This window comes from Leopardus geoffroyi, chromosome D1, assembly GCF_018350155.1.
Source record: "Leopardus geoffroyi isolate Oge1 chromosome D1, O.geoffroyi_Oge1_pat1.0, whole genome shotgun sequence".
In the NCBI taxonomy this organism is placed as follows: Eukaryota; Metazoa; Chordata; class Mammalia; order Carnivora; family Felidae; genus Leopardus; species Leopardus geoffroyi.
In genome coordinates, this window is record NC_059329.1 from 29525860 (window position 1) to 29547565 (window position 21706).

At 39.6% G+C, this 21706-nt stretch overlaps 1 protein-coding gene and 1 non-coding gene across 2 annotated transcripts in view; both read right to left on the minus strand.

The window, feature by feature from the left end:
* The window catches only part of OPCML (opioid binding protein/cell adhesion molecule like), a 1064335-nt gene that overhangs the window by 538621 nt on the left and 504008 nt on the right, over window positions 1–21706 (minus strand). The gene's annotated exons all lie outside the window — the stretch shown is intronic.
* TRNAQ-UUG lies at window positions 21382–21466 on the minus strand. Its single transcript is given in 2 exon segments — window positions 21382–21418; window positions 21430–21466. It is a non-coding gene; the product is annotated as a tRNA-Gln (tRNA).

The following is a 21706-nucleotide window of genomic DNA, read 5'->3' on the forward strand; positions in this document are numbered from 1 at the left end:
TAGGCATTGGTAATACAAAAGTGAACAAATGCACAATGTAATTGCCAGATCAAACTTAATGTGACCTTCAGTGGGATGATTAACAATAAATAAATAAAATATTAAACTAAAATATAATAGTAGGAAACAATAAGTGCCTTGATGAAAATTAAAGCAGGACAATAGAATAAGAAATGATAAAAGTTCTATTTTAAATTGTGAGGTTATAGAAGTACTTTCTGATTAAGTCATATTTGATCAAACACTCAGAATGAGGGAATGGACTATGTGAAGTTTTAGAGGAAAATAATTTCAAGCACAGAACATAGCAATTATAAAGACAATCTGATGGGAACATATAAGGTAAATATATAGACATATAAACTCATCATAAAAATATAACTTTAAAGCTTCCCTCAATTTAATCAACTCCTTCAGCCTGAATATCCATTTGAGTTTTCTAAGCAAGAAATCACACTTTCCATATTCAATCCATTACTAAATCCTGTAAAATTTATTTCTCTGAAAACTCCACTTTATTCCACCTAGTTAGACATTTGCTGTTATCAGCAGGTGCCTCTTTTCCTCTCACTCTGCTGTTCCTACTCCAGGATCTTCCCTAACACAGCAGGCATATATCTCCTAGATAGTGGCCTCTCCTGGTTGCCTCCATCAGATTGCACTTAACCTTTACCTGGCCAGCTCATTCCTGAGCCATAAGACCAAAGTTGTATTCAAAGATGTAGTAATATCTGCTTCTGACTCTTGTTACTTGCCCAGCATAAGGTGTTACTTCTCTGGTCATTAAAGAATGAGTCCTTGGAGGTATATTCAATTGTAAAACTCAGAGTGAAGGGTAATGGTGTCAGAAATTTCCAATTTAGTTTGTATATAGTTGGTTATTTGTCCTGTTCACACAATGGGTGGACAGCTGCTAGATTTGGGTGTAAGGCTGAGTAGAATGAAGCTGAGGGAGGGGTTCCAATTCAGAACACAGTATTTGATGATGTCTCAGATCCTTCTAATTAATGAGGTAGTATTTGATGAAGAAAACTATTTCTTTTGTCAGAAATATCTCTTATAAAAAGTAGACAGTTGGGGTGCCTGGGTGGCTCAGTCGATTAAGCATCTGATTCTTGGTTTCCACGCAGATCATGATCTCACGGTTCGTGGGATCAAACTCCATGTTGTCAGTGCAGAGCCTGCTTGGGATTCTCTCTCTCTCTCTCTCTCTCTCTCTGCCCCTCCCCCATGCTCACTTGCTCTCTCTCTCTCAAAATAAATAAATAAAATTTTTTAAAAAATGACAGTCATTTATTAATCCCTAACACTAGATGTGACCAAAACCATGCCACCTCTGCCTTGTGTTTATTTCCTTTTTGGAGGCCAAAGATGAAGTTAGCACATATAGTAACAAACAGCTTCAAATTCCCATCAGGTGTTCAAGTTGATTTGCAGAAAAATGGGATGATGATTTTATAATAGCTAATAGAGTTTCTGATTTAATGCAGCTGCTAGAAATTAGCAAGGACTCCATTGAAAGCTTCCCAGTCACTTATAATAACAGGATAATAAATCATTCCCAGCACTTTCTGGCATTTATGATTCTATTAGAAATATAAGACCTGGTTCAGCTACTCTTCTCAGCTTGTTTCATATTTATTTATTAAATTACCTTTTAAAGCTTAAAACACCCACATTGCTCTCACATTGCTGCCAAATATATGAGTGAGTGATAGTGTCTCCATAGAATTTCTTATTTTGAAAGGAAATAGGGAGAGAAGAGGCAGGAGCTTTAGATGAAATCATCTAAACTTTTTTAAATTTCCACTGTTTTGGGAGCAACATACTAAACCACAGAAAATACTGGATATTGACCCTGAAGATGTTTGCCCCGTATACTTGCTCTCCTACTCCCTGACTGGGTGACACTGGACCAGTCTCTCAGTAACTAAGCGTTTTGATTCTGCCATTTATAAAAGTGGAGATTATCATCTCTTCTCATCATCTAGGTAGTCGGTATGTCTAATAAAATAATAAATGTGAAAATGTTTTGTTAATTGTTAGGCTCAATGGATGTTAGTTATTTTTGTTTATGAAAGGCTTTGTTTTTTGTTTGTTTGTTTGTTTTTTGTTTTGTTTTTGCTTGTTGGAAACACTCAAACATGAAGCACTGATTGCTAAGCTATTTACAGTCTCTTTGCTCCCCCTGCCCTAGGCTCCTAAGAAAGATTTCTCTCTCACTGTTGGATCTCTGAGCTGAATTCTCAACTGTGTCAATAATAACTAAATAATACACCAAAATACCCAGAATCTGGAACTGGGCCAGATTCCTCCTAGATTTAGCTTAAAGTTAGCTATCTATTTATACTGCATTTCTCAAATCAGAAGAAATCATGTATCACACTCACTATACATGAAGGCACAAATTCAGGCTCATGTGGCCAGAGTTTCATATTCTTATAAATACACTTTGGCAGAATCTGTGTCATCGAACCTGTGAACTGTAAATATAAGAAAGAAATATTTAGGAGCAGTGGAAGCTACTGTGCACAACAACAGCTGGTAGACAGAATCATATAGAGCATATATAGGAGTCTTTGGTGACACCCCTGATCTATGCACTTGTTAAAATCAGAAGCAGGTTCAATATATTTAATTCAATTCAAAACTGTGTTTATTAAAATGCCTCTCTGCAGCTTGGTGCTATGATGAATAGAAAGAAATATGGTGCAGTTTCTTGCCTTAAAGGAGCTTATAATCTCATTGGGGAGATAAGATATGCACACAAAAAAACTGGAGGACATCATGAGATGATACATGATTGATTAAGAACTGAAATGGGCCAGAGTACACATGGGAGTCCTGGTAGAAGATGTGGGAGCTGAGCTGGACCAAAACTGTTTTGTGGACTTGGAGACACTCAGAGGAAAGAATAAGAATGGAGAAATGACGTTGTCAGAATGGTAGAGGCATAAATAAATGCTGGATGCAGGAGGGACACCTAGCACTCCTGTCTGAAAGATAGGGACATCACATTCTGAGCACAGGTGGTAGAAAGAAATGCCAGGAGTTGATTAACAGTGAGTGGTCAGGTAGGAGACACAGGTAAGGAAATAGTTTGCACCAAGCTCCAGAAGGCTTTAAAAGAATCTTTTAACCTCAAATAAGCAAGAAGACACAAAGGATTTTAAGAAATCGATGGTGTGATCAGATTTTGGTTAAAATAGTTACTCTGTTGTCACAATGGAAATAAGAAATTGATAGCAGGGGACAAATCAGGAAGCCTTTGTCATTGAGAGGACTTAAAATTACAAGAGTTTAAACTAAACTGCCTATAAAGCAGAGACAGCACTGGAGCAAAATCCGTAGTCTTCATATTGTATGTAAATGTCTTCCAGAGGTTCCCTTTAAATAGGTTATAATGTGAGGGATGCCCCTGGAGGTACGCTGATTGTGATTCTGAAGAGGGTATTAATAAAAGATATTTCTGGGATTAAATTGGCAAAGCTTTTCAACAAAGGCAAGTTCAGGATGAGGGAGAAGGCGCCACACTGTGAATGTCTTCCCTATCTACAGGCTTTACCCTGGAGATCATCCAGTCCTATGGCTTAGAGATCACTGCTACCTATGCTCACAACTCACATGATATATGCATATAAATCTTTCTCTGAATTCCAGAATTGAATACTCTTCTGATTTATCTGCTCCATTTGGGTTGTAAGCAGCCATCTCAAAACCATTGGACAGCCATCTGAGGTGTCAATCCCAAACTCCTTATTTTCACCCTTTCCAAACTTACATCTGCAAGTTTCACATCTCAGCAAATGTTACTTGATATTTTCAGTGTTCAGGATATAAACTTTGTAATCATCCTTGTCCCCAGTCTGCCTGTCATACCCAGTCCATAAGCAAATACTTCCAGATCTACCTTCAACATATATTCAGAATCCCATCCCTTCTCTGACCACCTTGGCTGGTCTCATCCTGCTCTAAATCCTCTTCCTCTTTCAGATCACTATGATAGCTTCTTGGTGGTCTCCTGCTTCTACACTGTCTGCCATACAATGGATTTGCAGAACAGCAGTAGAAATAGTCTGTTTAAAACTCAGATTCTGACATTCCTCTCACCCAAAGCCTCTATTGACCCCATCTCACTGCAGTTCAGAGCCTTGGATAATCTGGCTCCTCATCCCCTCTGACTTCCCCTCCTCTTTCACCATACCAGTTTAGCCATATTTTCTTATTCCATGTTATTAAACACTCCTGCCTTGAGGCATGTAAGGTTGCAGCCCCACCTTCAGGAGAAGCTCTTCTTCCAAACATCCACATGGCCAGCTCTTCCTCAAGGCTTCTACTCCAATATCACCTTCTCGGTGTCATCTTCTCTGGCTGTGAGGCCCCTGCCTCACATTCTCCCACTCTTCCCCAGCTTTATTGCTCTGGTGTATATTGCCACCAAGTACTGTATTTTCCTTTATGTATTTACTAATTAGTGCATTTATTGTTCCTTCCACTGGAAGAAAAGCTTGCTTAATATCACAAGCATGGCAGGTGGCCATGCAGCTTTGATAGACCTCAGATTGTAACATTTGAGGTCAGAAGAGTGGATGTGTTTCATCCGGAAAATTTAGAGGGGGAGAAACAACCACTTAAGAGAAGTGGGAAGGAAAGGATGCTAATGAAGAAGCAGAAAAGAGAATTATAAAGTTAGAAAGAAAACATGCCACAATGAAAGAGTACAGGGTTTTAAAACACAAGATTTAGCCATTTTGTCAAGTGTCATTAAAAGGCTAAGTAAGATAAAAGCTAAACACTGCACCTTGAGTCTGGACCTTGATAGGATATTTGTGGCCTTCAAATCACTTTTAGCTGAACAGAAGCTACAATATGAGAGAGACTTGAGAGAGAAATGAGAAATAAAGACATATGGATAGCAAATGTAGCCCTTCTCTTTCACAAACTCTCTGAAGGGAAGACAGAAGGCAAGATGGCTGCTGAACAGAAGACAGGTGTATAAGCAGATAGTGTATTTCTTAAGGTGTCACTAACCTCTAGCTATGATTGGAAGTAGGAAAAGAAAGCCAGAGAGAGATCTTATGTGGATAATCAAAAACTGACATATGATGTCAGCAAGAAACACCCCTTACTTTCTTAATTACCAGTTTATATTAAATTCCTGCAAGAGGAATTAAAGAAAAGTTTGGCATTTTGTGTTATTATTAAAAATACTATATTAATAGCAGGCTGACATTTTTAATATATTCAACTAGAAATTACTTGTTTCCCCTAGAACAAAAATAGTTCTAGGAGTGGGAAAAAAGAAAGATGTTTTTATTTGTTCTTAGTATTTCTTATTTTCTTAAAAAAAAAACATAGGCCCTGTGGATTTATTACTGATAAGTACCTTATAATGAAGTGTTAGCATGAAAGGCACTTGAAATGCCTTTAGCAAATTTAATTTTTAAGTGCATAATATAGTCAGAAAATTGACTCTACAAACAAGCATGTACATTTCCATCTTTATTCTCTCTCAGTGGTGTCTGGGCCATCTCTGCTCAGTTCATAGGCAAGAGATAATTTGGAAAATGACACATCTTCAAACTCTGTCTGGAACTGGGAAAACAGGCCCAAGTGTTTCCCTTCAATTTGCTATGTCCCTGTGGGCAAGAAAGAAATATCTTCTCTCAGTTTGAGGTCAATGGTGGCTTTATATATCTCATAAGCATATAGTAAGCATTATTTTATGCCTTGCACGGTGTGAGGCACAAAGAAGGATACACAGAGAATTTGAAAGGTCTTTGAAGTATGTTTGGGGCATCTGGGTGGCTCAGTCGGTTAAGCCTCTGACTTCATCTCAGGACATGATCTCATAGTTCTTGAGTTTGAACCCTGGGTCAGGCTCTGTGTGGACAGTGCAGAGCCTGGAGCTCACTTCCAGTTCTGTGTCTCCCTCTCTGTGCCTCCCCCACTAGCATTCTCTTCTCTCTTTCTCTCTCTCTCTCAAAAAAAAAAAACACATTAAAATAATAAATAAAGTATGTTCAATAAATTAAAAAGAGGAGGGGGGACAACTGGGTGGCTCACTCAGTTGAGTGACTCTTGACATGGGATCAGGTCATGATATCACGATTAATGAGATACAGTCCCACGTTGGGCTCCACACTGATAGCACAGAACCTGCTTGGGATTCTCCTCCCCTTCTTTTTCTTCTCCTCCTCCCTGTCTCTCTCTCTCAAAATAAATAAATAAACTTAAACAAATAAAAATAAGGTATATTCAGTGCCAGAGCAGCCATAAGACAAAGATGAGACATGGTTTGCTATACCTAACAGTGTAATGCTGTGATGCAGACAGTCCACATTATAGTTATGGAATGTCAAAGATGGTGGAGATGGGCCTCATATACAAAGATGAGCACTGAAAGGCCAAGTCTGTGTTAGTTGATGAAAGGGAAAGTTGTAGACATAATAGATTCATATGTGTTCACTATATCTGAGGACAAACCTTGAAATGGCCTAACATAAACATAGAGGGGGCTTTTCAGGGACCTGGGGGGAGTATGGCAGGCTGGTGGCCAAGGGCCCTGGTTGACTGAGGGAGGAACGTGGATTTGATACAATAGGACCCAAATAGGAACCCTTCCGCATTTCTAAACAGTTAACAATTGACTATTGGCTGGAGAAGTATTTAAGGAAAATTAATCTGACATTACAGGTAAGAACAGTTAGAGAAGAGAGTTTTAAAAAGGAAATGAAAACACAGCAATTATTAGAGTCTTGGTTTATTAAGTGAACTTACACTTGGCTAATTCTAAAAAGAGGGTTAAAGGTAAAAGTAAGTGACACCACCAAATGAGAATGGACAAAAAACCATGACAGCAAAGTCAAGGTTCAATGATAATTCTCAGTTTCCTAACCAAACCAAAGTAATGAAGGAAAAAAGGGAAACATTTTTCATTTAGCACATATCAGATGCTAGGTACTGTGTTAGGCATTTCATATTTTTAACATTCACCACACCTTTGTGAGAGGGAAAAAGTCCAAGTTTAGATATTTGAGTTATTTGTCCAAGGTCATATATCTGGGTATTGGTGGAAGTGAGATCGAAACACAAGCCATCTGACTAGAAGTCCAGGGCTATTTCCAATGTCTAAGGATCTTCTGAGACTTAGTCTTGGCTTTACTGCTCTAATATATGCTTTTAAATGTATCCACCTCTACTCTGCCACACTTCCCCCATACTCCAGACAAATGTTGCTACTGTTGTTTCTTCTGCAAGCCCCAGCTTCCTCTGCCTTTGTTCCTCCTATTCCCACCATCCCCTGTCTCTTCCTCTCCTTCCTTACTTGTCTCAGTTAAGATTTAAAGGACCATTCCTAATATCATCTGCCCTATGAAACTTTTTCATGCTCTACCTCCTCTCTATCTTTCTCTATGCTACTTATATTGCAGTTATTGGGTGTTTGTCTCATCTATAATATTAGGTTGCATCTTCTTGAGAATTAAATAAGATTTCTTATCTATCCAGTAATCTTCATAATTATTTTATAATAGGAATTTGTTGGACAGGAAATGGAGAAGGTAAAAAAAAAAGGGAGGAAAGAAAAGGTCTTGGGCTTAAGAAATGACATGTCTTGTAGCTATGCATGTTCAAGGGGCAGTAGCGTAAGGTGTAAATTTACCCTGAACTTGGAGGCAAGAAAGCCAGTTTCTTTGGACAAGTCACTTCACCACTCTGGACTCAGTTCCTCCTCCAAAATATAAGGGGTTTGGGTATCCAGCAATCACTGAAACCATGGTGCATTTTAATATTGTTTCTGATATTTGCAGGCAGAAACTAAAAATCCAGGCCTTGATCACCTTATTAAACTCAAATATGTTCAGTTTTTAAAGAATCAGCTTCAATCCAATGATCAACTTTAATAAACTAGTTCACCATAAGCCTAGCATCAAGACAGCTCAGCAGGCCCCGTTAGGATGGGATGCATGCCAGGGTTCTCTTAGACTCTGGGCCCCTTGTAAATCACAGAATTGATATTCCTGTTCCCAGCCTGGGTAATGCACTGTGGCTTATTTGCATAACAATTACACGCATTAGGAAGGCTACTGATTGGAGCACTCCTTGCCAAATTATGATGGCTTTTGAATGAAGCTGCCTTTCTTGTCTCTGAACAGCTGCTAGTGGTATGCTCTGTCTTCAATCACCACAGGCAGAACGGTACCCATTCCCTCTCAAGCTTCAAAAGTTGCTTTTCTAAGAAAAAGAGTCATCCAGGCATTTCTTCCTGTCAAAATCTGTTAAGCCATTGTCAAGTGACCTTTCCCCCAAACAAGGGGGCAAAGAAAAACAGAGAAATGTCACCCAACAACAAGGCTGGGTAGATGCCTTCTGGGATTGGTGCTTGGCCTTTTTTCCCCACAGCATTCCTTGCAAATTCTAACCCAGCATTTATCTCTTTGTGGACTAATAACTAATTTATTCCTCTATCACTGTGGTTTGATTCCTTCAGATCATAGGGAGTATCTTCCTTGGCATTTAAAAAAAACCAAATACCTACTACCTCAAGAGTTACCAAATAAACACTCTCTATATGAATGAAAGCATAATAATCATTTTACACTTATAGAAACAGGATAATTAAGGTTAAGTATGTCACTGAATATCACATACTCAGTAAGAGTCAGAACGGGAGATAGGAAACACATCTCCAGCAGATGGAGGAACCATCCAGCAATTCAAAACTGGACATCCAAGATCACGTATTTAGGAATGTGCCATGACTATTACCAAAACTAATCCCTAAGTGGAAGTAATATCTGGCCTGGATGATAATAATAGGTGGGCTACGTGATAAAAGTTTTTGAATGAAATCAAGAATTGTTCAAACAAATAAATAATTTATATTAGGAAACCATATAGGGAATTATAATTAATTTTAAAGATTCTGGATCTTTGTAGCTTTAGAAATATTTCTTCCAATTAAATGGAAATTGAATCTTGGTTTAGGGTTTGGAATACCAAAACAAGAATGGGTAATAGAGAGTTAATTATGATCAGAGAAAAAGAAAAGTCCCATAAACTAAAATCAGAAGTTCTCTATAGATTTCATGATACTCTGGAGGCAAATTAAGTAAATCTACTGATGATGTAGACAGAATTCCAATAATGAGTCTTGTAAAATTTCAACCTCTTAAGCTCCATCTAATGAGTAATCTTACAGGTTATACAAACCAGCACCCTAAAAGTAATGAACCTGAATGAGCCAAGGACACCATGTGAATCTTAGAAAGAGCACAGGATTTCAAGACAGGTTTCTAAATCCTCCTTCAGTTCACCTCCTCATATCATGGTGAACAAGAAATGACCCCTATCTCTAGGAATTTACTGTCCTATATAGAAGGATTAGTAAATACAAGATTTGATAAATGAGAAGTTCTATCTTTAGCACATGAGTGGGTTATGAGGAGAAAAGTAGAAAGTTCTTTGAGAACAGTTTTTGTGGAAGAAAGCTGGAAAGGAGGGCATTTGGGAAAAGAGACTTCCCTACTGACATCTTGAGGAGCCTGTGACAGAGCCTGAGAGAAGACAACTTTCCAGGTAGCAGTGAAAACATAAACAAAGACCCAGAGAATCCTGTATACTTTTGGAATAGCAAGTAGTTCCCTGTGGTTGGCATATGACAAAATGAATGGTGACAGTGGGGATGACCTGAACTTTCCCCAACTGGGCAAAAGTTCAAGTGCTAGAGAGTTTGGGTCAATTCTGAAAGCAAGGTTGAACTACTCAAACGTTTATAGATGGAGTGCGGGAAACACAATTAGTTGTGATTTCAATTGATATCTTAGCTACAGTTTGGAGAATGAAATCTAGGGGGCAACAGAGAGAAGGATGGCATCTAGAGCTAAGGCAATAATCGTGGAATGGGTATGGAGAAAAATGAATGATCTGAAGACATATGGACAGATTATTAAGCTAAAAATTGGAAAATACTAATAATTTACCTTATACATTTGTTGCAAACTTAAATAAGACAATGGTTTTGAAACTGCCATATGCACAACATGTTGCTAGTTATGACTGTCAACAAGACAGGAAAATGGAGAATTTTCTTTCAAACAGCCCAAATACTATAGCAAAGAAAGCTCACCCCTGCCTTTGAAATATTTTGAATTCTCTTTTTATTAGGAAAATTTTTATAACACAAAAGGAACAAGTTTCTCCAGGACAGACGAGAGTGGTCAGTGTTCCAGCAAGCAACCATGTTGACAGTCCACCCACTGGTCAGGTACGTGTTATCCTCTTTATCTGTTTTAACCTCAGGGTAAAATGGCAGTTTTATTAATATTAATACACTTGCATAAAGTGCTAATTTACTCCATCATTTTCCTAATTAGCTCTATTGAATTGTGAGACTCATCTGCATGAATAATGAATCCCTATATGCCTTTTCCAATGTCTGTCTCATCTCTGCCAAGGGAAGTACAGAAGCAAGAATTACTCATTTGTAATTCTTTGATCATTTTGGAGAAAGATAGTCTGCTTTCTGAGAAGATGGTATAGGCATCAAGTAGGCCTATTAATTAAACCCGGACAGAATTGGGAAGACTGCTCCACTTTTCTTTTAAAATAAATAAAACAAAGTTTTGCTTTGGTTTTACCGAGTCTATCACTTCCTCTTGGAATGTACTAATGAATATAGTCTTCTTTCTAGTTCTGACATCAATTCCATTCCCTGCGCTAGTGTCACAGGATAGAAGATTAAAGGTGATGGGGTGAGGTCAAGAATAGTGGGTTTATTTGATCAAAGAATAAAACAAATCCATGGTTCTTTTATTCTTTGGGCTAATTATCTCACTTGGATTGAAAATGGAGCTATTCATAAAACTGACAAAAATCAATGTCAAGAATATTAAATAACTCCTAACAATAAGTCAATGAGAAGAGCACAGCAAACCAATAAAAAAAATGGCAAATAAAATGACTAGACACAGAAGAGGGGAGGAAACACACATAAAGAGATGCCCTACAGACTCTAAATTAAGGCTGTAATTACATAGCATTTTATGCAGAATCATTCTGTAAAAATTAAATTGTCTGCTATCACTAAGTGTTGGAGAATATGTGATTCCTCTATATCATTATACACTGTTGGTGAGAGTATAAACCAGTGCTACTTACCAAAGTAGTTTGGCAATACCTTCTGTATTTAATTGTTCCCAAACTGTTACCTAGCAGTTTCACTCCTCAGTATATATGTTTATAGCAACTTGTTTATAATAGGAAAAAAATGTGAATTCTACCTAAATACCCATTAACATAAAAGTGGACAAACCAATTGAAGTATATTCACAAATCAGAATAATATACATCAGTCAAAGCAAACGAACTCCAGCAAAATACAAAAATATGAGAATCTGAGAAATCTCAGAAGTGAAAATCCCCAAAATTATGTATCTCAGAATGCATGCCCTTTTTATGAAGATAAAAAATAAAAAAAAATTAACTTTAAAGACTCATATATATGGGATGAAATTGTATAACAGGGAAAGCATGAGATGAATGTAGAATCCTGGATGATGATTGTCTTGAAGTAGAAAGGAGGCAAGAGGAGGGATTGGTGGAGGGACCATTTGGTTGAGCTGTATATTTTTTGGAGAGGTTATGGACCTGTGTTTACTTATTATGCTATTTTTAAAAAAATAAAAATAAAATAACTCCATGCATAGAATAATGAAGAAAGTGTATCTTGGACCGATGGTTATAAATAATGTAAGTCTGTCCACCTGAGGTTCATTTAGAAAAGGAAAAACTTTGACCATCAAACGTCTTTTCCTTTATAATGGTTGCTTGTTTTTTTTTTTTTAAATGTCCTTCTGCTCTATCATTAATTTAGATAATTCCCTACAAAAGCATTTATTTTATCACCATTGGGTGATTTTCCTGATTTACCAAAGATGTGGCAAGAAAAGAAAGACAGGCAAAATAATAGCATGAAAAGTTACTAATGGATTAGAATGTCTGAGGTTAGCTAATCTTGAAATACAGGCAAAAGGGCATAGCATCCTTGTGTGGAAGCACAGGAGCTTATGAAGAGGAAAACTGAGGTCACATGAATCTCCATACCAGCTACAGAGTCATAGATTGGGTGATTCCAGAAAGATGTTGTTCAGAGGGACAGATTTTCAGGCATAGCTTGCTGGAGTGGATGGTTAAAGGGGTAGCAGAGCATCTGCATTCACCTTTAAGCCCAAAGTTACTGCAAAGAAATACTCTTATAGCATTGGTCTGGGGCATCTCCTCTCCCAGCATGCCTGTCAGTGCATCTGGGCACAGAATCCAGAGAATAGTCACTTGCACTAACAACAGCACTCTGGTATTCTGTCCAATTGATTCTTGTAATGACCTCAGCAAGAAGGGTAGGGGTTTTGCTTTCTTATTGTCATAAGGAAGAGCTGACATCTGGAGAGACTTCACATTGACCACCTAGAAGTGAGAATTCTGGTCACTGGCCTTCCATGTCCTTTCCAAGATGCCTTACAGAAAGGAAGGAGCCAAATGGAAACAAGGAGTTCAGACTAACGTTTGTTGAATACACGTGTCACTGCGTTGCAACCTTTATCTCATTTAATATTTACAATATCCCTAGGAGGTAGGCAATATCATTATCTCCCTTGCAAGAAGAAAATGGAAACTTCAGAGAATTTAGGTTATTAGCTGTGTGACCTAGAGCAAGGCACTCAAGAATCTAAAGCTTCACTTCCTTATCTGTATAACAGAGATTTTAATATTATCTAACCTCATGGAATTATTGTCAGGAAGAGTGAGACAACTAATGTGTTTTCTTTGCTTTAAAAAAGGTACGTCGCACAAAGTTTATAAATGGTGTAAGTATTGAATCCATGGTATATGATTCCAAGTCCTTTCCTTTCTACCAAAGCCATGTTGCCCAACAGGGGAATAGGAACACATAATGAAGATAAGTCAGACTTAACCAGCTAAGCAATGCACAACTATAGCTCCATTCTGACACCCACTGCCCCAAGGATTGCCATAAGAAAAGAGTCCACAATTAATTCTCACCACAAAGCCTTCTTCACACCTGCCATAGCTCCACATAAGACATCTGTCTCCACTGCTTGGCTATTATTAGAACCACAAACTAAAAAATCTTTTGACTGGCAAGAGACCAGGACATCAATTTTCATCCTGCATCTGCTTTAAAGAGTAGGAGTGAAGTTAGATTACCAGTGACATTTTCTCAGTGGAAAGATTGCCTGGATCATATTTGTATTCATTTTCATAAATGCAATATATAAGCCATTAATAGAACAAAATCTGCTAATTAAATTTCATTCAATAATGCATTTTTCACCTTAGCTTAGCAGTGTCCTCATGTTTCTACCATTATTGTGCTAATAATATCTTATTTAGCTTATAAATGGTGCTTATCATTGAATTTGAAATATTAACAAGCATCAATGAGCCCAAAGTGACAGCATAGTAAATAATTTGAAAGGGCTCTACACTGTAGACCTAGTTTTGCTTAATTTAATTTATTTATTAAAAATTAAACATATGGATTTAGAAAAATGCTAGCTCGGCTTCCATGGCAGCCCAAGTCTTGCATATATGCCTAAAATAGGAGATACAGAAACGGCAGCAAACTTGAGGCTCCTGCCTCTGAAGGAAATGCTCTGTTTATAATCCCTTGATATCTTGGGGTAGACAAAACGTTTATTGTCCAATCCAAGACTGATTTGTGATGCCTGTTTTCATTGTAGTTTAGTTTTTGAATTAAGATCTTTGAGTCAAGTGATTTATTTCAAGAAGGTTTATAAATTCCATATTCATGTTTGGAAAAGGATTATAATATTTATATCGTCAGTACCATGTGTACAGGCTTCAATGTTTACTGCATGCATGTGGGAATTTGGGGAGGATCTGGAATATATTAGCCAAGAGAAGACATTTTGTACTAATGCTGTGACATTTGACCTCATAAGACCTTAAAGGGTAGGTGGGGCCAATATTATCATGATTATCCCACTGTATTAACAAGGAAGCTAAGGCTGAGGGAGGATGTGCTATCTTCCCAAGTGGACAAAACAAGGTAGAAGCAGAATTTGTGATTACACTTAGATGAAGGCTTGAAATCTCTCCCAAGTCTGATATTTCCTGAGTTTAGGTCTCAGCTTCTGCACCCTTTCACTAGCCATCTAAGCTTCTTCCAGAGAAAGAAAGAGAATTTCCAGAAGTATCGGAATAAGATCTCTGTTGCGTTTGTATTTATTGATCAAATTTAATTAATTCCTTTATGTATTATTCATTCAAAATGAATGTTTATCAAACACCTACTTGATGCCAAGCACTGTGTTAAGCATCAGGAATAGAGTACAGAACAAGGTAAAAAAAAAAAAGTTCCGTGTCCTCATGGGATTTATGTTCTAACTGGGGGAGACAAGCAGTAAGCAAAATAAATGAGAATATTATATGGTATATTAGGAAGTGCTAATTGTGGGGAGTGATAAGCTGGGGAAAGGGAATTGGGAGTGTTGGGAAAAGTGTAGTGGTTGAGATGAAAGGGGAACAGGATGGATTTAAAAATTGATAATTTTCCTTTTGGACTTTATCAGAGGATGGGTATCCAACCCTCCTCTTCTTCAGTATATTCATAACTTCAACACATCACCGGAGCTCAAACTCTTCTTTTACAAGACAGAGGATATTGCGATTTCTATTTGTTCTCTAATTGGCTAGAGCAACGTTGACATCCAGTGGTGAACTAGATTAATCACAGGTGGCACACTGTTTTTTTCATCTATGGGTATGGTGTATGGCATGTGGGAAGGATGTCAGGGATATGAGTACTAGCTACTAGTCTGTTACCACAGTTCAGCAGGAGGTCCTCTGTAGAACCACATCCTCACCAGCTTCAGCTTCCTGTCATCGTCCTTACATTGTTCCTACACTGGGTTGATTCAGTTTCACCAGCTTGCGTGTTATCATATGTATTTGTGCGTCTCTATTCATTTGATGTATTGATATATATATATTTGTGTTTACTAGGTATCTATGTGAATCTGTGTACACGTGTATTTCCCATGTCGCCTACACATAATCAATTTGATGGTGTGCTGTCCTTCCTTGCCTCATACACTTTCTGTCCTCAGGAGTTTGGTATTAGGAACGTGGAGAGATAATGACACTGCATTCTGATTTTGTCCTTTTCCATCTGGCTGATGTTATATTGTCTGTTTCTAATGGAGCAGAAATAAGCATGGCTGCCTTGGGCTTACTTCTTGGCTGGCTGGCAGCCGCTTAGATATTGACAGGGGCATGGTGCCCTCCATAAAGATCCCTGTGGGAAAAGCTGCCCTTCCGTAGTCGTCATTCACTGCTGGGAGCAGGCCCCTGTCCCAACTCCATGCTTAAGAGGGCAGAACACACCGCTCAGAGCCCCTGACTTCTAGGAGACTAGAGTTTAGAAATACAGTAGGTCAGGCAAAAAGACTCTGGAATCAGACCTTATACTCATCTTTATCTTTGAATTCAGCATCTATCAAGATTATATGCCGCTACTTGTTAATTCATACATCTTACATGTTCAGTTAATTTTTATTCAGTATTGACAACACACAATTTTCCCACTGCAGTCTGAGACTGAGACCACCCCACAAAGCTGCATTTTGAAATCTTTTTTTTTTTTTTTTACCTCTGGGTATGGGAAAATGGAAGGAAAAAAGAGGTCTTCTAACGAGTTTAACACACTGCACAATTAAATATTGATTGGAAATTCTCCCCGAGTATTTTTCCCTCCATCTCTCTGCCTCCACTGGGAGATGTCTAGATGTGATTCCTAAGCTGTCCCCATCCAGTGATTACGTTCATTAGGACACCAGCCTTGTGGTTAAAGCACTTTCCTTACTGCTGCACGTTTAATTAGACAACTCTTCCCCAGAAATTATTTATAGCCCGGCTCCAGAGCTATTGTTAGTCCGAATGTAAATAAGATTCAGGGCGGGAGTCCCAGCGCGCTGCGGTGGGCTGGCGCGCTCCTGCCATTAGCCGGCGCCCGGCGCGCGCGCTCGGGACCACGTCCAGGGCTTTACGGCCAGAACACAGGCTATTAAAAAGCCCAGGCGCGATTTTCTAATTAAACTTTTGATACAGAACCACTCAAAAGACTAAATCTACCAGGTCAGCGTAAGTACAGGGAGGAGGAGCAAAGGAGACAAGAGGGTGGTGCTCTCGAAGAATAAAGGGGCAGCCCGAGCACCGCCCAGGAGAGGAGGCGGGAGGGGGCGGGCCGAGAGGGTGGGGCCGGGCCGGGATGGGGAGGGGCAGGGGTGCGTAGGCGGTGGGAGGAAAGAGGGAGCCGGGCGGGCTGGGGAGTGGCCTGGCCGCGGTCCAGCTGAGTTGGGGGTGTCCCAGAGAGGGAGAGAGTCCAGCGGGAGGGGCAAGAGGAGGAGGAGGTGGGGGAGAGCGGGCTTGGGTGAGCAGGAGAGGGGCGGAGACAGGGGTGGGGCCGAGGGGGCAGAGTGGTGGCAGAGTAGACTAGAGGGTGCTGGGTAGTCCCAAATTTGGTAAGAGGACAAGGGCAGGGATACTCAAGTGTCCACAGGCATTTGAAATGTCTGAGGGCCCAATGGGACATAGGGAAGCCTGACTTCAGCTTCTGTACTCGGCGCTAGAATTTTACCAGTTGAATGGAACATAGTTCCAGCCTTCAAGATACATTATTGAAAATAATACAGACATGTAATCAAACTAATGCAGACATTATAAGAATTATAATAACATCAACTACCACTATTTATTGAGCATTTAATACATACAAGCATTTTTCATGCCTTGTTTCATTTAATATGCAAGAAACCCTAGGATTTGAATGTTATCATCATAATACCCATTGTTGGCTGAGAAAATTGAGATTTTAAAAAGACAACTGTTTGTAGTTAGTAAATAGCTGACATTGAAACCCAAGCCCCTGAGTATTTGTCACCTTTCTGTCTACTAGTGCACGTGGTAAGTGCATCATAGCCCAGTGTGTAAATTGCAACTGCAGTAGTATAAAGGAGAGGGTATTCAATGTTATGGAGGGATATGATGGTCAAAGAGGAGCTTTGCAAGTGGACTAAGGATGAGCTGCGTATGTGAAGAATGGATAGAAGTTTGCTAGGCAGACGGGAAGATGAGAGGGAGGATATTACTAATGGAGTGTATGAAAACCTCAATGAGCTGTGGCTGCCATCACTTACAAAGACAGAACTTGGATCTAGGGACCAAGGCTCTTCCTAAATAGTAGCAGAAGTAGTAGTAGAAACAACAATAACAGTAAGAATATAATAAAAGAAAATGTGGAAATTTGGAATTGGAATCCAAAGTGCTAAAGAAACTTAAAAGCTCTTGATTATTTTTTCTTTCTTTTCTTTTTCTTTTTCAAATGTTGGCTGTGTTCATCTCAGTAAGGGAGGGATTCGGTAGGGGAGAATGGAAAAGACTTCAACCAGCACTCCAAATGTACCCTCACTGCTGTGTATCCATTTTGGATTAAGAGTCTGCATAGAATGCTCTACAAACTTTAGCATATTTTTAACAAATGTCAATCTTCATCAGAGATTAAGTTATTAAGCATGTTGTACACCTGGAAAAATTTAAAGGCACAGAGCAAATGCCTTGCTGGAGACCTCCTTATACCAATTGCTCATCAAGTGTTTCAGTCCCAGCACACAGGACATAAAGGCAAATACAAAATTGGGAAGGAGGTAAAGATGGAAACTTGGCTCACAGCTTTCTGTGTATTTTTCTTTCTTTTAACCACAAAGCAGTCAATCTGGCCTGAAAAAGTCTTGTCTATATGGTACTTTTCGTCCACCTAGTACAGATGACATCATGGAGAGTCATCCTTCTGTTACCACCTCTGAGACCAGACAAAACCATGGCACTTCCAGTAGGGAAGTCGGTGATGTCTATTATTTTAAATATATAATTGATTCTAATTCATCACTTATCGCCTGGTGACAGATTTTTATATAGTTTATTATCTCTGTAGCAGCACGGGCCCTGAGGGGACTTCTCCTATTGTTGCACATTTCCTGGTGAGGCCTCAGCCAGGGCTGCTCTGTTATCTGTCTGATTAAGTTAGGGAATCTGGTATCTCTGGGTCCCCAGGTAACTGTCAGTAATGCACATCCTCCGATCACAGGATTAAAGGAGACTGTTACCTCTTTCCTCCCTGACCTGTCTGTCATGGTTAGTCTTCTGGTTTGCTGATTAATTTGGGACTCTGGGTCCTTAGGACCTGGAAGATAGCTATCACCTCTCTCTCCTCACCCCCACACACACGGGCACCTGAGTGCTCCTCAGGCCCTGGAAGGAGACAGGCACACAAGGTTAGATATGGCAGGCTTCTGACACCACGACTGTCTGGTATTTCTGTGGCTTTGCTATCAGCCCAAGCCACCAAACATCCCATCAGGTTTTCCCTTCCCATCTACACTTTTTTGTTCTGTCTGGGTCTGGATGAATCAAATTCATTTGCCTCCAAGAAGACCAATGAGATGCTGTCTTACCATTGTTCCTCCTGGGAATGCCTTCTTTACATTTGCCTCTGCTTTGCACTGCCTGGGCTTGACTGGGATGAACATAGCATTCACGCAGCACTGATCCAGATGCACTGGCTCCTCAAAAGTCATGGAGCCAAGAAGGACACGTGGATGTCAGTAGGAGAGAGTGAGGCTACCCTCATCACCATCCTTCATAGGATCTCAAGAGAAGACTCCTGGATGAGGCTAGCCCACATGAGCCACAGCAGGATTCATCTTATTTTTCATTTTATTTGCTTCAAAGAGAAAATTTGTGTGCTTCCCACAATTTTCAACTCATTCCTCAAAGTTACCTGTTTCTCCCACTCTTGAAATCTTGACTTGTACTCACCACGTCTTAGACCCAATATTTTTTTCCAGACGCAAATTGTGTCTCCAGATTCACAAAACCCAAAGTTTCTCCCTGGTTTCTTTGAAATCTAGCTGGTACTGGTTTTAGCCCAACACCAGAGGTTCATGTCCTGTGCAAATTGGAACCAAGAACTTTCCTGACCCTCAGAAAGACCTTTCTTCTTGCTTCCTTGTCAGAGCCCATGAAGTAGGGCTGGGACATAAGTCCACTCCCTATATCTGAATGAACAGTGGCCACTTGTCCATCTTTCAAGAATCAGGTGAAATATCTATTTTCTGGGTGACTTCTCTGAGTGCTCCAAGAAGTATTCCACATCTGTGCCCTGTCATATTCTGTTCCTTATAAAACATATCACATAATCATGCAACAATCTGTTTATGTCTTCACCAATAGAATATAAGTTAGGTAGGGCTTGCCGAATTAATCTGCATGATTTGACAGCCCCACTCAATGGCTTTGTTAGACACAGATTGGTCATTTTCTCCACCTTATCACTGGGAGGGAGCCTATGTTTACTTCTTACTCACAACTCAGTAAGTTGTGGACTTACTCACAACTCCCTAGTGAGAAGCTTTTCTGTATGGTCCTAAGGCTCATTATTCATTTTAGTGTCTATAGAGCCTCTCACTCTGTCAATTTCCATAGGTATAAATGACCAAAACGGTAAAACAATAGTCCCCAAACAACTCCCATTATGGTTAGGAATGGGTAAAGAAAGCATTTTCCGGAGGGATCACAAGCCTCCAATGTGCATTACATGTTTTACATACACAAAAGTTGTTTGGAGTCATCTGGCCAAACCCCTTCCTACAGATGAGGAAACTAAAGGTCAGACAATAAGAAACTTGCCTCAAGTCTACGCGTTGTCAGTTGGTAATAAAATAAGTCCATATTTCTTTAAAATACAGTTGGGATAGTTCCTTGCTCCCAGCATCCCTACCAGTTCTGGCACTAGGTTTTCTCAGCTCATCATGGGGATGAGCTTTGCCTCTGGAGAAGGAATGCATGCATGCATGCATGCATGCGTCGAAGCCTACTATCATTTCTCTTCCAGATTGCACCCTCCCCAGGTGGGGAGTCTCCCTCTTGTCCCAGCGCCCCCACCCCTAGAAATGACACTGCTGTTTTCTACAGCAAGTGTAAAGCACATACAGACTCAGTTTAGGGACAGTTAATTTCCAATTCTTTCCAGATGGGTTGGAATAATATCCCCAGGTGGTAAATACATTATTAAGAAGGCAGTTTGGTGTGAAATTGGCTATTAAAATATAGATAAAGTTTAATATATTGAGCTCCTTGTCAGAAAAATCACTTTAGAGGGAGCTTATTATTTGTTTGATATTAAAAGAGTCACAGCTCCGCTCCAAGTGACAAATGGAGGGTGGGGCGGGGCGGGGGGGGGGGGAGGAATGCCACCAGTAATGAACAAAAGCTTTTTAACATTTAAATTTAGGTTTTTCTTGTACCTCTGCATGCTGCCATGAGCATGCACATGTGGTGCAGCCAGAAGCGGGTGTCAGAAATGTCAGGAACTCAGGTGCCAAGGAGGCTGCCAACCTGGCTTTCAACAGCTTGAGTCTCCCTTAAAGATAGAGCTACCAGATAGAAAAAATGGAATTTTTGGATAATTCCCTTGGCAACACAGTGGAAAGGAGATAGGGGTCTATCCCAGAGCAGAAAGTCTAAACTCCCCCCTTCTTCTGCCAAACTATCTCAGCCTCCTACCACAGAACATCTCAAATGCAGCCTGTTGCAGGAAGTCTGCCTGGACTCAGCCCACTAGACATGGGGAGCCATTTTCCTGTACATATATTTCAATAGGCCAAATGAATAAAAATTAAAGTTGATGCAAGAGAAGGATGTGTTAAAACTACAGAATCCAAACCTAGAGGTATATATTTGTTATAAAATACCCTTGACCAAGTCAAATACTTAATAGATAGTAATCCATGTTTAATGATATCAGCTTTCAAGGTCTGCATTGGAGGATGTCCATAATCTATAATTGCAGCTGGTTTTATCATTTCTCATACTAGCAAAATCCTCCAGGAAATATGCAAAACTCCAGAATGGAAGAGGAGTCATAAAGGATACATAAAAACCATAATTCCATGTCATTCAAAGGATAAGCCAATGCCCTGCAATTAAAAGAAAAAGAAAAAGAAGAAAGAAAGAAAGAAAGAAAGAAAGAAAGAAAGAAAAAGAAAAGAAAAGAACTTCTTGAGAAAGAATATGGAATGGTTAAACAGGAGTCTTAAGAAGAAAAAAATAACAGTAACTAAGGACTATGCTCAACAAACTGGAAGCCTTTTTTAAAAATTTATTTTACATTTTATTTGCTTTTGAGAGACAGAGACAGAGCGCGAGCAAAGGAAGGGCAGAAAGAGAAGGCGACACAGAATCCGAAGCAGGCTCCAGGCCCTGAGCAAGCATTCAACACAGAGCCCGACGTGGGGCTCGAACCCACAAACCGTCAGATCATGACCTGAGCCAAAGTCAGATACTCAACCAACTGAGCCACCCAGGCACCAAGACAACAGACTGGAAATCTTAATTTCAATATCTACCACACCCATACCTATGTTCACATACACAGAGAAACTAATGCTCCTGAGATGGCAGGACTCCTTCTTTCCTAAGAGTGAAACCTTATAACCAGAAAAGCAGTCCCTGGTTTTCAGGCCCAGTTGGCAGAATGAAGTCTCAGCAGAAGGTAAACTAGACCGAGCTTTTCACTAGACTGTATTCTTGTGTGGATTAACCTTTA